At 45.3% G+C, this 15,214-nt stretch overlaps 1 long non-coding RNA gene across 1 annotated transcript in view; it reads right to left on the bottom strand.

Annotated features, from left to right (window-relative positions):
• Window positions 1–2,411: 2,411 nt before the first annotated feature.
• Window positions 2,412–15,214, bottom strand: part of LOC114484929 (uncharacterized) — a 15,509-nt gene continuing 2,706 nt past the window's right edge. Inside the window, exons 3-6 of the long non-coding RNA XR_003678301.1 lie at window positions 14,319–14,424; window positions 12,973–13,055; window positions 12,038–12,122; window positions 2,412–2,493 (exon numbers count right to left, since the gene is read on the bottom strand). This is a non-coding gene — a long non-coding RNA (uncharacterized lncRNA). The remainder of the gene's footprint in view (window positions 2,494–12,037; window positions 12,123–12,972; window positions 13,056–14,318; window positions 14,425–15,214) is intronic.

Below are 15,214 nucleotides of genomic sequence, written 5' to 3'. Positions count from 1 at the left end.
TATTCAAGAAGAGGCTGGATGTATTTGTGGAACTAATGTTGTACGTGGATGAGTTACTATGTTGCTAGATGAGATATAAGATGGCATCCATGGCCCTATTTAATCCTGCCTGTAAGGCTCTGGAGGCAAAGTCCAATATAAATAAATAATATAAAATAATAGGGAAAGAGAAAGAAAGGAAAGGGGAGCAGGGAAAGGAGGGGAAGACATGGGGACCTCTGCTATTTGCTTCCTTGAAAATCTTTTTCATCCGCAATCCCAGGTCCCCCTTGGGGAACCTCAGACACCACCCACACTCAACTCAGAACAACCCGTGGTTCACATGCTCCTTCTCCAGCCATATCTATGCCTCTCGCTGGGTCACATGGCCTGAGTCTAGCCCTCAGCTCCAGTCACCTCAATCCTTAGTCACCCCTCCCATCAGACCGTCCTAGGGGCAGCTCTCCACCTGTTCTCCTTTAGTATATGCAAGACAGCTATTTACTTCATAAGAGGGGCTTTTCATGTATGACCTCAAAATACTCATACCGAGTGGGATTTGGTAGCCCTCATGCTTTGCATGTTTGTGTCCTGCCAAAATTCATATGTTGAAACCCTAACCCTAAATTCATATGTGGCTATATTTGGAGATGGGGCCTCTAAAAAGAGTGGTTAAGGTTAAATGAGGTCATAAGGGTGGAGCCCTGATCAAATAGTATTAGTGTCCTTATGAGAAGAGACACTGAAGTGATCACTCGTGCTCTCTCTCTCTCTCTCTCCCGTGTGAGGACACTGTGAGAAGGTAGATGTCTGCAAGCCAGGAAGAGTCCTCACCAGAAACTGAATCAGCCAAGCACCTTGATCTTGCACTTCCCACCTTCTAGAACTCTGAGAAAATAAATTTCTGTTGTTTAAGCCATTATGATATATTGTTATAGCAGACCAAGAAGATGAATACACCCTCTTAGAGGTAAAGTAACTTCAAGAAAAAGGCATGATTTGAACCTCAGTTCTGCCACTTACTACCAGGGGGGCCTTGGGTACCTTGGTTTTTCTCTCTGAGCCACAGCATACTAGTTGGTAAAATGTGGATCTCAACATTTGTCATAGAGAGCTACTGCGAGGATTAAGGGAGGAGTCTTATGTAGGGTATGTGGGACACAGTAAAACTTTACCTTAGAAAATGTTAGATTTAAAGGAAGATACCCTTGTCTTGAGGCATGAGCATCTCTTGGTATGATCCCTTGGAAGCAAAAAACAATAGCCATGACATAAACCACCTGCCCCCATCAAAGCTGCCTCCTCTGGACATTGAACTTGAAGTTCCCACTTGTTTATCAGTTACTCTTTGGGTTGGTGGAAGAGTGTGCATCGTCTACCAACACCAGCCTCTCCTAACATCCACATCCAAGAAGTCCTTCATGTGCTCCTCTCTGTAGAATTTTGGAATCACAGTTAAGTGAATCAACCAGTCTGCCGGAACATTTACGTTCTCCTGCCCTCCTGAGCCCTGCAGACATAGGTCATAATTCCATGTGCACAATTTCCAAGTAACGATCATGGCCCCAGGGCTATAATTCATTCCATGAGGCCACCCCCTGAAGGACACCTGGAGGTCCCCCACTGAGGACCCAACCTACCCACTCAGCCCATGAGCACTGGCAGCTTGTTAGATCAAATCAGAGGCAGGGAGAGATTTATAGTTTATCTCAAAACACCCTGGACAGCAATGTCAATTCCAGACAAACGGCAGGAGAGGGTACTTGGTGCCGAATTACAGGTCTCGCTTCTGAGGAGCAGCTGCCCTGAGTGCTTGCCCTGAACACTTCTCAGCGTGCCGTCTCGTCAGAGTGTGCACATCTGGACTCCCAAGTAAGAGCAAGAGCCATACATTTTTCTTGCTGTTGAAGTATGGCTCCCCGGGGACCCAGCAGGTCTGGCCAACACAGACACTTCCCGCATCCTGAACTCAAACAAGCCCACATTCTCCAGGATAACAGAGGGAAAGCTTCCAAGTCTACAAGCTGCTGTCAACCAAGAATTCAGGCATCCTTGCTTCGTGCTGGGAGGAAGCTCTTAAACAGATCACTGCCTTGGCTGAGCTTAGCGGAGAAGGAAGTAGAAAATGTGATTAACATGTAACTATAAAATGTTGCAGCCATAAAAAGAGAAGGGAAAGAAGTTACGCGTAAGTAATGGCTGTGTGAATGGCCACATCAAGCCACTTCCAAAAGCTTCATCTCACCAAAGAGCAGTCATCTTGTTTGCCAAGTGGAAACTGCCTTAAGGAATATCAAAATTAGTACCATTCTGCCAGCAGCCACACTAACTGTACGGAGATTCTGACCACAGTCAGTTTGCTAGAGTCTCTGATGTCCTTGCAGTTGACTTTAAAAAATATGACGTATCCTGCAGGAAAAGTGATGGGGGTTGGTTGGTTGGTTCTCAAACTGCATTGTCATAATCAGGTGTGACATGTTACAACTCATTTGTTTCGAAAGTAAAGAATTCAGGCTGGGAAGAAAAAGAGAGAAAACATATCTGAGATTTCTCTATACTAAACATCATCATCTCACTTACATTTTGAACTGATTTCCTGGAGGGAGAGAGAAAGAAGTTATTAAAGGGGAAACAAAGACCACGACAGTGATCAACTAAATGAGAGAAAAACCGCTTTCCTTGTGAGGGAACTCACACAAGGGAGGAAGTTCACCAAATGGGTCTAGGATGTCTAATAATAGCCTGGGGATTTCATGTTCTAGAAAAGGGAGTTTCTTTGTGATTATGCTAATTAAGGACTGAAGCTTATAGCTTGGGTAGGGTGGAATAAATCCATAAGTTCATATGTGTGAATCCATATCCATATTATGAATCCATGCATGCATACTATGAAATATATGATGAATCCATAGGTCTGTATATGATGAGTTAAAACAAATCCCACTTTTCACTGCTCAGGAGAGTCTTCCTTTATGTTCAGTATCAGTTTTGTCTGGTTAGACCCAGCAGGGGTGAAACATGGCATCCAGTTTTGATACCTCCAAGACAAATGATGCTGCAGGTGGAAAGTTCTTCCTTTACAGAATAGAGTCACTGAGGCAGATATTGGGGCAAGTACTCCAAGAGTCTGCTCCGACCAGCATCACTGCTGTGGCGGTAGGAAAAACACTGAGATTTGCAGGACCTTGTGTATCGATGGCCCTGCCTGAGCATGCACTGCAGGGGCTCCAGCTCTCCCATCCCTCCCCCAGAGACTTTTGGCAATGCCCTCCCAACCCCGATGCTACATGACTCGACCTTCTTCTGTGATAGCCTCTGGCTCACATCTCTTCTAATGCTTGCCCTTCCTTGCTGTCCTGGAGAAAGCATTCTTCTTGCTCAATTTTGTTCCCTTACAAATTCGCTCTCTTGTTTAGAGTTGATGTTCCAGACTTCTCCTTAAATTGTGTAGTTCTTCCATTATCTGCCACAAACCACTTTCCTCACTAAAGGTTTGTTAACGTGAACCAGAAGGGCGTCAATTTCTGGTGATGGAATCAGACAAGGCAGGTGCAAGGATGATGTTCTCCTTCGTCCCTGGGTTCAAAGTGTCCAGCTCAGCTTGACACCCAACTGACGTAGACTAAAGGGGCCTCCTGACCCATGCCCGGAGGTGATACCACATGGTTGGGTATGTGATGGGGACACAGAGACCCCACTCAAGCGAGTCCTCTCTCTCTGCTGCTTGCTTGCTGTGAGACCCTGGGTGAGGAACAGGACCATCTTGAGCTTCAGTCTTCTGATGTGAGAAATGGAGATAATTATTGTCCCTGTCTGGTAGGATATTACAGGAAGCAAAGGAGATCATGCTTAGCATAGTAATTGGAACATCTGTAGGACCTAATAAAAGGGGAAGTTATATTCCTTGTAGTGATGGGGTAGTTCTGTATTTTGATTGTGGTGGTGGTTACATAAATCTACAAATGTGAGGAAATGGCATAGAGCTATAGACACACATTGTCCCAGTGTCAATTTCCTGGTTTTGATATTGTATTATAGTTGCATAACCACTGGGGGAAACTGGGTGATGTTTTGTACTATCTTTTGAAATGAAGACCTACAAAATGAAGTTTTATATATCTTTGTACTATCTTCGAAATTTCCTCTGAATCTATAGTTATTTCAAGATAAAACAAATGCCAGACCAGAAAGGGAAAAAAGAGGTGGGGTAGGAAAAGCTGTGAATAGGGTGCTTATTGTTTGGAGATTTAATTTCCTTAACTGCCTTACTTTGTAACTTCAAAACTCTGTTTGCTGACCCTGCTGCCTCTTCTCCTTTGCCCATCACCATGGCCCTCGGTTTAAGATACATTACTATCTCTCAGACACACAACTTCAGCCTTCATCCTGGCTCTGCTGGAGACTGTCTTGGAGCCACGTTCCTGGGCTACTTCCCTGGTGTGTCACTCCCACAGGAAGTTCCTCCAGTCCTGCCCTACCTGCAACAAGACACACACCTCATGTGCTCTGACTTCTCAGGCAAGCTCCAAGACAAAAAGAAAGGTTGTACTGGGAGAATCCTGTGTCAGGGAGGAATATCTCGCTGTGTGAGCAGGGCTCTCCCCAGGTCCTGAAGGCCTGACCCTGGAGGGTAGCCTCTTCCCACAGCAGTGCAACCTCCCATAGTCTCTGAACCTCAGTTTCCCCTTCTGTGAAACAGGCATGGGGTTACTAGGAAGATTACCTGGGACAGCAAACAGGCTTTGAAAATTGTAACACACCTCTCCAATGGCAGGTGGCATTGCTATTATGACACATGAAGAAGCAGAGGTTTTAGAGTTTGGGGCCATTTTCCTGGGAGAAGGAAGGGGTGAAGAGGCTAGGACGGTTGGTTCTGCTCCAGATGTTGGAGTTGCTGTATAGGAGTTAAAATCACAACAAAGGAAATAACTGAAAATACACACAGGAAGAGCTCTGGACGGAACAGGTTCAGGAGACTCAGGAAGTGACCACGAAAGCCTTCAAAGAGCAAAGAAGAAAAATGGTAAGTATGTGCATCAGGCTACAGAGATCTATGATTAAAGAAGAAATGTGAAAATGAATAACGAGAATTAAAGTTCTGCAGACAAGAAAGGGAGGGGAGGAAACAACCCCAACCCTCCCTGCACATACATCCTTCATTACATCCTTCTTCCGCCCTGGGAAGGAGGGAGGGGCAGTGCACAGCTTTGAAGGACAAAACGGGGCAAGTCGAAACCACATGGCTGATGAGATAATGAGAGGTTAATAAGAGCAATTTCCAGATCTGTTGGAGAGTGTGGGCGTGACTAAGCCTGGAACACGATTTGGGGGTCCCCTCTAAGATGTTACTGACAGAAGGGGAAGTGGGGGATTTTAGGATCAGAAACCTTGCCCTGGAGGGGAAGGACCATTTCTGGAACAGATATCAAAGAACTTTCTCCTCGCAATTCTCACCTCATTGTTCAGAGAGGAAGAGCGATGGAGAGAGCAAGTCCTGACCAAGCCCGCAGTGGTAGGCGTGACCCCACTCAGCTCCTGGGGTCAGCTTCCCTACCAGCTCCCCTTACAGCCTGGAAGGCCAGCTCCCGGTCCATACCATGTAACATTTGCAATAATTTGTATTTAATGCCAGCTGATGTTTGAGCCACATTACTATTAATGGTGAGAGCTGAGGGAGTGATTCTTGAGGCATAGAAAATTCCCTGAAGAAGCCTGGAGTCGCATCGCAAGGACCACACATGGAAAAGAATGGTGTGACAGGACCTGGGCTTCTAAGCAAGTCAGACCTGGCTTCTGATCCTGGGGCCCCTACCTGCTAAACTTGTCTCCTTGGAAAGGGACTTAACTACTCAGTTTACTTGCTGAGATTCAGTTTTCTCAGCTATAAGACAGGAATGACATTACGTCCCCCAGAGGATGATCAAGTAGATGACCTAAGATAACAGGTGCAGTGCCCAGGGCTACACCGCAGTACTGTGCTCAAGAAAGCGGTTCCTTTCCAGGGCATTCAGGGAAACCAAGGCAAATAGAATCTTAGTTTGCAGCTGCCCAGACTGCATCCAACATTGTCACTTAGCCATTGAGGCAAGCTCAGAGAAGTCACCGTATTCTCCTTTGTCCCACTCCCATCGTTTTCAAGCCCAGGGGTGCCTTTTAAAAATCAGGAAAGGCAAACTGTTTAATAAAAGAAATACCAAGTTCCAGGCAAATGTCGCGGTGGGCGGGTGAGGGTCTTAGCCTCTGGGATCCACCTCTGCCCTGTATTCGCTCCTCTGGGGGCTGGTGGCTTCTTTCCTAGTTTCAGCCACTCCATCTGCCCTGGATTAAACCTTCCCCATCCCTCTGAACTCTTCTCTAACGTCCGCTTTTGTAGTCCCAGAAGCCTTGGGTCTCAGGCTGTCTCCTGAATGTGAAAAAGTCCTCCATTTCACCTCGGCCTAGTAGATTGCACTAATTCACACTGAGGGGCGAATGAGGCTGAACTCATCAATATATCTGCAGCTCAGGAGTACAGGAGGGGTGAGGGGTGAGGGCTGCAGGAGGGGGTGTGCAGGGGTGGGTGTGTGGTCACCAGGTTTGCAGGCCAGCACACATCTTCAGAAGCGGCGTGACTGCCCCTGGCCCGAGAAGACCCCTCCTCACTCACAGACACATTCTCCCCAGGCTCGGGGGAGAGGATGAAGCACCGGATGTGGGGTTCGTATTGGCCCCCAGTCTTTGGCGCCCTCAACGTTTTAGCTGAGATCAAGGGCAGAGGCCCTGTGGGCTGAGTCCCTGCTGGCCAGTGGCTGAGCTGCCCACATCCGCCCCTGCCCCCCTGGGGTACAGACTTCACACCTGACAACCGTGACCAAGACCTGCTCGAAGTGAGCTCAGCGTTTTATTTCCCTGCTGTGATATGTAGTATTTGAGCTGTGAGATCCCATTAGCACTCCCGTGACCCCGGGGCTTTACATTTTCCATTGAATTCATTTTAACCAACATTTATTGGCTGTGTGCAAAGCTCTAGGCTCAGCACAGAAAAGCTAATGGTGAATTGACCCCGGGGGAGCTCCCAGTGTAACAGAAACCAACCTGCAAGCCCAGGCTTCCAGTACCGGGTGGGGCGGGTCTGGGGAATGAGTAGCCCCTGGAGGGCAGGGCTGGGGGAGAATTCTTTCCACAGGGACTAGTGGGCGGTGTACAGCTGCTGGTTAGAGAGAACTACAGAGAAGAGGGAGACTTGAAGTGGGCTCCCTTAGGAGGTCTTCAGACAGAAGAGGCACAGAGGAGCAGGTGCGGGCAGCCTGTGGCAGGTGGGGAGAGAAGCTGGAGAGGGAGTTGGGACCCGACCACAAAGAGCACTGGTTAATACTCAAACCTGACGGCCAGGGAAGGGCGTCAGGCGTCTGATCTCCCATACGTTACGGAAATATCTGAGTGTACATGCATTTTTTAAGGGGAGACTATACATTTTATCAGGGTGAGTCACTCAGTGAGATACTTCACTGCTGATCTAGACCATAGGGGACTCATCAGAACTTTTAAAAAATTATTTATTATAGAGATTTTCCAAGTATACCAAAAGTAATGGACCCAGTATAATGGACTCAAAATGCCCTACCTTCAGTGATGACCAACTCATGGCCAGTCTTCTTTCAGCTATTCCTCCACCTCTTCCCACACTCCCAAATTAATTTGACATGAATTCCAGACATCCTATTGTTTCAATTGTAAACATTCAGTATGTATCCAAAAGATAAGGATTCTTAAAAAAAAAAACCCACAAGCTTAAGTCATCTAAAATGTTTAACAATATTTCCTTAATATCGTCAACTATCCAGTAAGTGTTTACATTCCCTTATTTTTATTATCAGTTTGCTTATTTGATTCAGGATCCATATAAAGCTTGTAAATTGGTCTTTAAAGTCTCTTTTAATTCATAGGCTCCCCTTTCATCTCTCTCTCTCTTTTTTTTTCTTCCTCTTGCAATTTTCTTTTGAAGAAACCTAGTCATTTGTCCTGCAGAGCTTTTCACAGTCTGGATTTTGCAGGTGTGCCCAGGGTGTCATTTAACATGTGCCTCTATCTGTGTCTCCTGTAAATTGGGAGTTAGAGCTAGAGATGTCATCAGATTCAGGTTTGTTTTTTTTTTCCCCCCGAGACTACTTCAGGAGGGTCATAATGCCTGGTCGTCTCCCTTCCTGCCATCAGCATGATTTTATGCAGGAAGAGAAATGCTGGGCATTTCAGAAAAGGCTCTCTGTAGAGTGGAGTCTGGGCAGAGTTAGGGAGACTTGGAGGCAGGCCGGCCAGTTGGGAAGCTCCTGCAGTGATCTCAGCAAGCTGCTGCCTTCCAGCCTTGCAGGTGATCTCTTGTAAACAAGGGCTGCCTTCGTGTCTGCATTTCAGAAGGCCCACTGGAGCTGCAGGCAACCCTCTGAAGCGACAAGCTTGTTTTTGTGACCTGGAGGGACTTAAGAGCCATCTGAGGTGCATGAAGCAACTAAATACAGCAAAAGAAATGAGCCACTTTTATGGCTATGTTTGCTTTTTTCTGAAGCTTTGCTAGGTGAATTCTATCTCCAATGTGCCGCCCCTCCCCAGAAACATAAAATCCCCAGGGGTTAGGAGGTGGGATGGAGCGGAGAACCCCCCATCTGTGTGGTTTGCTGTGTGTGTTTTAAACGAGAAAATCAGCAGCTGTTTTTTTACTAGCAAATGCTTAAACAGTGAAAAAGCCCCAGATTGCAATATCTCATCCTACTAAAAAGGTACCAGGAACTTAATGTTTGAAAATGGTTTCCAATCTCTTTTGGGACCAGAAATAGTCCTGTTGTCTGTATGCCCATCAGCTAGTCTCTGACTCTCCTTGAAATGCAGGAAAGAGAGAGAAAGAGAGAGAGAGAAGCATAGCATGCCTCTTACACATAAAAGTATCCAGTAATGTAATTTCTGAATGTGTAACTCGGCTTATTTTCTGATAGTCTTGAGTCATAAAATGAGACATTAATTTTAGAAAACACTTTGATTCCAGGATGTAATAAAATCATATTGGATGCTGTGAAACATTTTAAAGTGTGCTTTTAAAGGAAAATAATACACTTTGTATGACTATTAAGCAGTTCAGCTATTCAAAATAAACTATAAAATGCAAATAGAAATGTACCTGGACTATGTTTGCATTTTGGCACCAATGCCTTAGAGCTCTACTGTGGCAACAAGAATGGCAGCTGAACTGAGCAGACCCCACGGGGCCTGGCATCCAGCGTCACCATGGCACCCACTCCCCACATCCTGCAGCTTGATCTAATGCAAACTAACGCTGAGGGCTCCTCAGCGTCCATGTCTGGGTGTTTTGAGGACGCTGATTTTAAGAATGAGCAGGTTTATATGGCATGGAGAGAGCAGAGAAGTAGGCAGGACCCAGCCCTGATGTGAACACCCAGGGGCCTTTTGGACAGCGGCTGGGGAGGGGGTAAGGAAGGACTCTGAAGTCTCGTAAGCCAAGGTTTTAGAACTAGACTACCACTTCCTGGCTGGGTGCCCTTGGACATGTCATTTAACATCTCCTTTGTTTCCTTTATCAATAAATTGGTATAAAAATCCCTTGTTTCTAATACCCAGTAATAGGTGGGGACTAGAAATAATGGTTAGGAAAACTGGCTATGCCAAGAACCAAGTAGTTGCCCAAGAAATGATAAATGTTATTATTACCAGGACACATAAGAAAGGAAGTCAATAATAGAGGAAGAGGTCAGCTATCATTTATAGCTGAGGGAACATTTTGTAATCTCGTTTTTGTTATTCAGTAAGGGTAATATCAAGGTATTTCTCTGATTTATGAATATTGAAAGTCTGTGGTATGGTAACCAGCTGCCAAGTTGATGCCCATGGACTCCTGGTCTTCATGACTAGAGGGGGATGTGTAGTGTCTCCATATTGCATAGGATTGGCCTGTGTGGTCAACAGACTACGGCAGAAACAATGGAAAGTCACTTCTGAGATTAGGTCATAAAATGCATTGTATCTGTATGCAAGTGATTGAGGTTGGATCCTTATCTCACACCATATGCAAACAGTTTACTCAAAATGGGTCAAAGACCTGAATGTAAGAGCTAGAACTATATAAAACTCTTAGAAGAAACCTAGGGAAATCTTTATGACCTCGGATTAGGCAATGGTTTCTTAGATATGACACCAAAAGCACAAAAGAACAAAAGAAAAAATAGATAAACTGGACACCATCAAAATTAAAATTTTTTGTGCTTCAAGACCAAAGTTTTGATCAAGAAAGTGAAAATAAAACCCATAAAATGGGAGAAAACTTTTGCAAATTATATTTGATAAGGATCTTATATTTAGAATATATAAAGAACACTTATAACTCAATAATAAAAAGACAAATAAATGGACAAGGGTCTGAATAGACATTTCTCCAAAGGAGATATACACATGGCCAATAAGCACATGAAAAGATGCTCAACATCACTGGCCATGAAGGAAATGCAAATCAAAATCACAATGAAATACCACTTTACACCCATTAGGATGGCTATAATAAAAAAGGTAGACAATAACAAGTGTTGGCATGGATGTGAAGAAATTCAACCCCTTAAACATTGCTGTATACATTGGGAATATAAAACAGTGCAGTTACTTTGAGAAACAGTCTGGCAGTTTCTCAAAATGTTAAACATAGAGTTACCATATAACTGAGCAATTCCATTCCTATGTACATACCCAAGAGAAGTAAAAACACAGGTTGACACAAAAACTTGTACATGAATATTCATAGCAGTATTATTCATAACAGCCAGAAAGTGGAAACAACCCAAATGTCTATCAATTGATAAATGGATAAATAAAATGTGGTCTCTCCACATAATGGAATATTATTCCACACTAAAAAGGAATGAATTACTGATATATGCTACCAAAAGGATGACCTTTGAAAACGTTATGCTAAGTGAAAGAAGCCAACCGTGAAAGACCACATTGTATGATTGCACTTATATGAAATGTCCAGAATAGGTAACTCCCTACAGAGAGAAAGTGGATTACTTGTTGTCTAGGACTGGGGGGCTTAGGGAGAAATGGGGAGAAACGGTTATGGGGTTTCTTTTGGGGATGATGAAAATACTCTAAAATTGCTCATGGTGATGGTTGCTCAACTCTGTGAATATCCTAAAAATATTCACATACTATACACCCAAGTACTTACCAGCCCGCTTAAAAATTAGAATATTACCAAGAATATTACTCACTCCAGTGGAATTCTTTTCCTTTTCCCAAAAGAAACTCTGAATTTTATGTTAATCCTTCCTTTGCTTTTCTTTCCATCTGTTGTTTTCTAAGGTTTCTTGTTGTTTGTTTGTTTGCCCATAGTGGCCAGCATGTTTGCATTGGGGAGGATTCTAGACCAGACTAACCATTTTCAGGTTTCTGGGTGAAAAATCCAGACAAGAAAAGTCTAATACCCATCTTCCTTCTCCCATGACCACCCTAAGTAACATAGACTCTGGGTGGCATGGCTGTGTCTTGAAACAAATGCCATTAGTCATGTACCATTAAAGATCAAAGGGACTTTAAATATTTTCTTGGCTGAAGGTGGTAAATTGTCATCAGAATGCTACCATTCCTGTGCTCATGCAGACATCACTAATCCATCAGGATGTTCTTTCATACTGACCTGTTTTGATCCCAGGGAAGAGATGGTGGCTGTTACTACCATCAATCAACCACAGGAAGGAAACTAACATTTATTAGACACCTACTATATGCCAGGGACTGTGCCATATGCTTTACCCTTTATCTTATTTAAGCACCACAATTCTCTAAGCACTAGTATCTCCATTTAGGGCTGAGGAAGCATCACTCAGAGATATTGAGTCACTTGCCCATGCAGTTAGCAAATGTCAGAGCAGAGATTCAAACCTGTGCAGTTGGGGAGCTGGGTGGAACCTGACCCCCGAGAGAAATACAAATTAATCACAGTGAAAAGATGCCACAAGACCACACAGAAGTCCATCTCAATCAAACACGTGAATGAAGCTACCAAGTAGATCCAGTTCCTCACCTAAGAAGGCACAGCCTCTCTCTTGGCAGACATCAGCCAGCAGCAATGGTATCCATGGGTGCCCAGGATTCTCCAACACTCATTACTGGAGGTGACGAGAAAAAAGAGGGAGAAGGGAAGCAAGGTGTCCTTTGGCACCAGTGTCCCAGAGCTGACACCCCTGCAGTGAGGGGACCTGAAGGAGACCTCTTCTTTCCTGCCCTGTCCGATGTCAGGCTTGGCTCTCTGAGGAACCACTGGTCACCAAAACCTTCAGACACAGGTTTTTAACAATTTGAAAGTTCCGGGCTATAAACTCAACTCTAGATAGGCCACGCAGAGGGCCTAGTTCAGACAGCTCTCATCTGATAGAAAATCCCAGGAGGACTATGGATGCGGCCCACCCTGTAGAGCTCATGTGGGCACAGGCATCTGAACAGGCACTCAAACCACCTGGTGGATGAGGGATCTGAGCTGAATTCTGGCTCCAAACAAAGGTGGGGCCGGTCAGGGCACCCCACTGGAACTTCTGCCGTTCCCGCAGGAGAGGCTCCTGCCTCCAGGTCTGGCGGAAGCTGCGTGGAGCCAAGTCAAGGCTTAATTATCATCTAAGACCAAAAAATTTTTTTAAAACACCCCAAAAATGCTGCTTTCAGGTTTGACGGAAGGGGACTCGGAGTGCTGAGCACAGAGCAGGAACTGCTCCAAGCAACCAAAACGGGCGGAGCTGAGGCAAAGCAGCCTTGGGCTTTGCCTCCACATTTCAAAAGCCTGAGTCAACCCATGATGTTTTAGCCCTTGTTGACTTCCTGAAGCCTAATTACAGCCCCCTGGGGAGGGGGGGGGCACACACATCCCTCTGGGTAACGCAGGGAGGCCCTGCACAGCCCCATGACCCCTCTTTGCACATGCAGTGTGAAGTGGGAGATGAGCATAACAGGAGAGGGTTGTCACACCTTCTGAGTCAGGGCCAGGATGATGTCGCGGGAATTTCCAGCTTCGCCCTCAGCGCGCTCACCGACTCAGTGCCCTCTTTATCCTAAGTGAAAAGGGATGGTTGTCTCACTTGGTGCCCAGGGTCCCCAGAATGTTTACTCTTCTTTGTAGAAAACATTTCTGGGCCCGTCCTCTTTTTTTCCCACACTATCTGGTACAAAGCCCCCCTTACAGATGGAGGGAGGACTGTGGATCCTGCTCCGGTTCCGTGTCTTCCCCCAGGATAAACAGCTTTACCCTCAGCTTTATGAATTCCTTCCTTATTCTTACTTATCTTAGAAGCTATTTTTAATTGACCCGATGTTGTCTCATGATCTATTGATAAAAGCACCACTAAAAGTACCCTGTGTGCATGTAAATCACTGTGAATTTGATGTTAAGTTGAGGCCTTGGCATAGATTAGATGCAAACTCAGATTTTTACTTTGATGCTACGGCTCTTCCCTTTATGCTATTCTTCTTCCCCGAAGAGGGAGACAGAGGAGAAGGAGGACATAGGGAAGAGAAGGGAGATGGTGTTTGTCTCTAGTTGCAAGCGACAGAAACTGACATCTAGCTTAGACGGGAAAGGATTTTATTAGAGGCGCACCAGGTGGCTTTCAGAATCCAGTGGTGAGTCCAAGAACAGGGCTTCTAAAAGGACAGGAACCAGAGCGTACTGGGGTCTGGGCAGGAGAAACTAATTAATTAATAGCTGCCTTGGGGCTCTGTCCCTGGAACAAATTTGCTCCCACAATTTCTGTCTCACTTGGAGCAATTGTCGAAGTCCCAGGAGAGAGCCTGATTGGTTGTACTAGGACTACTTGTGTACCTTAGGCCAGGAAAGAGAAGAGCCTCAAGATGGCACACAGTGCAGGGGAGACATCTAACTCTCTACACGCTGTTGGCAAATGAAGGAGAAATGGATGCTGAGTGCCCAAACGACAAATGACTACTATGCCAAAACTTTCTAGGTGTTGGGGACTAAGATTCTGGCCACCCCAAACTGGATTAGGGCTGGGGCAGGGCCCTGCAGGTTGAGTCTTATTCATGACATTGGGATGGCCGCCATCATTACCACCATCTCCTTCTATCTAGGAAAGATGGGTTGGGCCCCTACATCCTGCAAACCTGGCTGCTGGGGGTGGGGGAGCATTTCTTCTCTCAGGAAGTAGTCCTCATCCAAAAACATAAGATCCACCTATAAGGTGGTAGACCAATCAGCGACTTACAATCAACTGTGTAGACACACTGTCTTATAAAGACCACTCATAATGCAGTGGTCTTTATGGTCAAATGACTTGAGTTGGACATCTAGCACTACTTACCTGTTATGAGACTCTGAGAAAATACCTATGTACTCTCTGAGCCTGTTTGTTCTGCTGTAAAATGGGGAGATGATAACATGTACTCTGCCTCCGTCTACATGTCGTTCTATCAAATGAAATAAAAATTGTCAGAGTTTGTAAGCTGTGAGCTATATACAGATACAAAGAGGGATGCTATAATTTTCATTATTATCAAGTGCTTGAATAAGTGGACAGAGGCAGGAAATGCAGCTGGAGACCACAGTAACTGAGGGGAGGTTTGAGGAGTGGAGGATGGGAGCTTAGAGGGCAGTCATCTAGGCTCTCCGATTCTTCTCAACGTCAAGCGCTATGAATAGGTGAGGCTCCACCAGATGCTGTCACACATCCCAAGGCCAAATGGCCTGAGGGTAGAGTTATAAATTCCACCAGTAATTTTAACAGCTCTGTTTTAAGCTCTGTCTCCTTTACAGAGATCCCAACTGCGAAAGCCTTCCTGGCAATTAAGCTTCTTGAGGCTGAGCATTAACAAAGCTGGGTTGCCTCCAGACTCCCTTCCTCGTCTCTCACAGGTTGGCATCGTGCAAGGATGGAAGCTGATAAAACACTCCCTCTTCCATCGCCTACCTTTATTTTATCTCGCTGGCCATGTTTCCCGCAGCTGTGCTCCAAGATGAACATTTCAATCGTCACTCCTTAATAGCTTCATCTCCCCCTACTCCAGGGGGATGTGAATTCCTCTCCTCGCTTACATGCCCCACTTTAAGCCATCTGCACGCACTACAGGACACTTGCCACCTGACATCTTGATGTTCAAAACCATCCAAATCCTCTGGAATCTCACTGCTTGTGCTATTTATGCCCTCGGAGCATGAAACAGAAAGCAGCGCGCTGATCTCATGTTTTTCTTTTTTTTT

This window comes from Physeter macrocephalus, unplaced genomic scaffold (genome assembly GCF_002837175.3).
Source record: "Physeter macrocephalus isolate SW-GA unplaced genomic scaffold, ASM283717v5 random_157, whole genome shotgun sequence".
NCBI lineage: Eukaryota > Metazoa > Chordata > Mammalia > Artiodactyla > Physeteridae > Physeter > Physeter macrocephalus.
The sequence above is the reverse complement of the archived record's forward strand: the minus strand, read 5'-3'. Positions and strand labels throughout refer to the sequence as shown.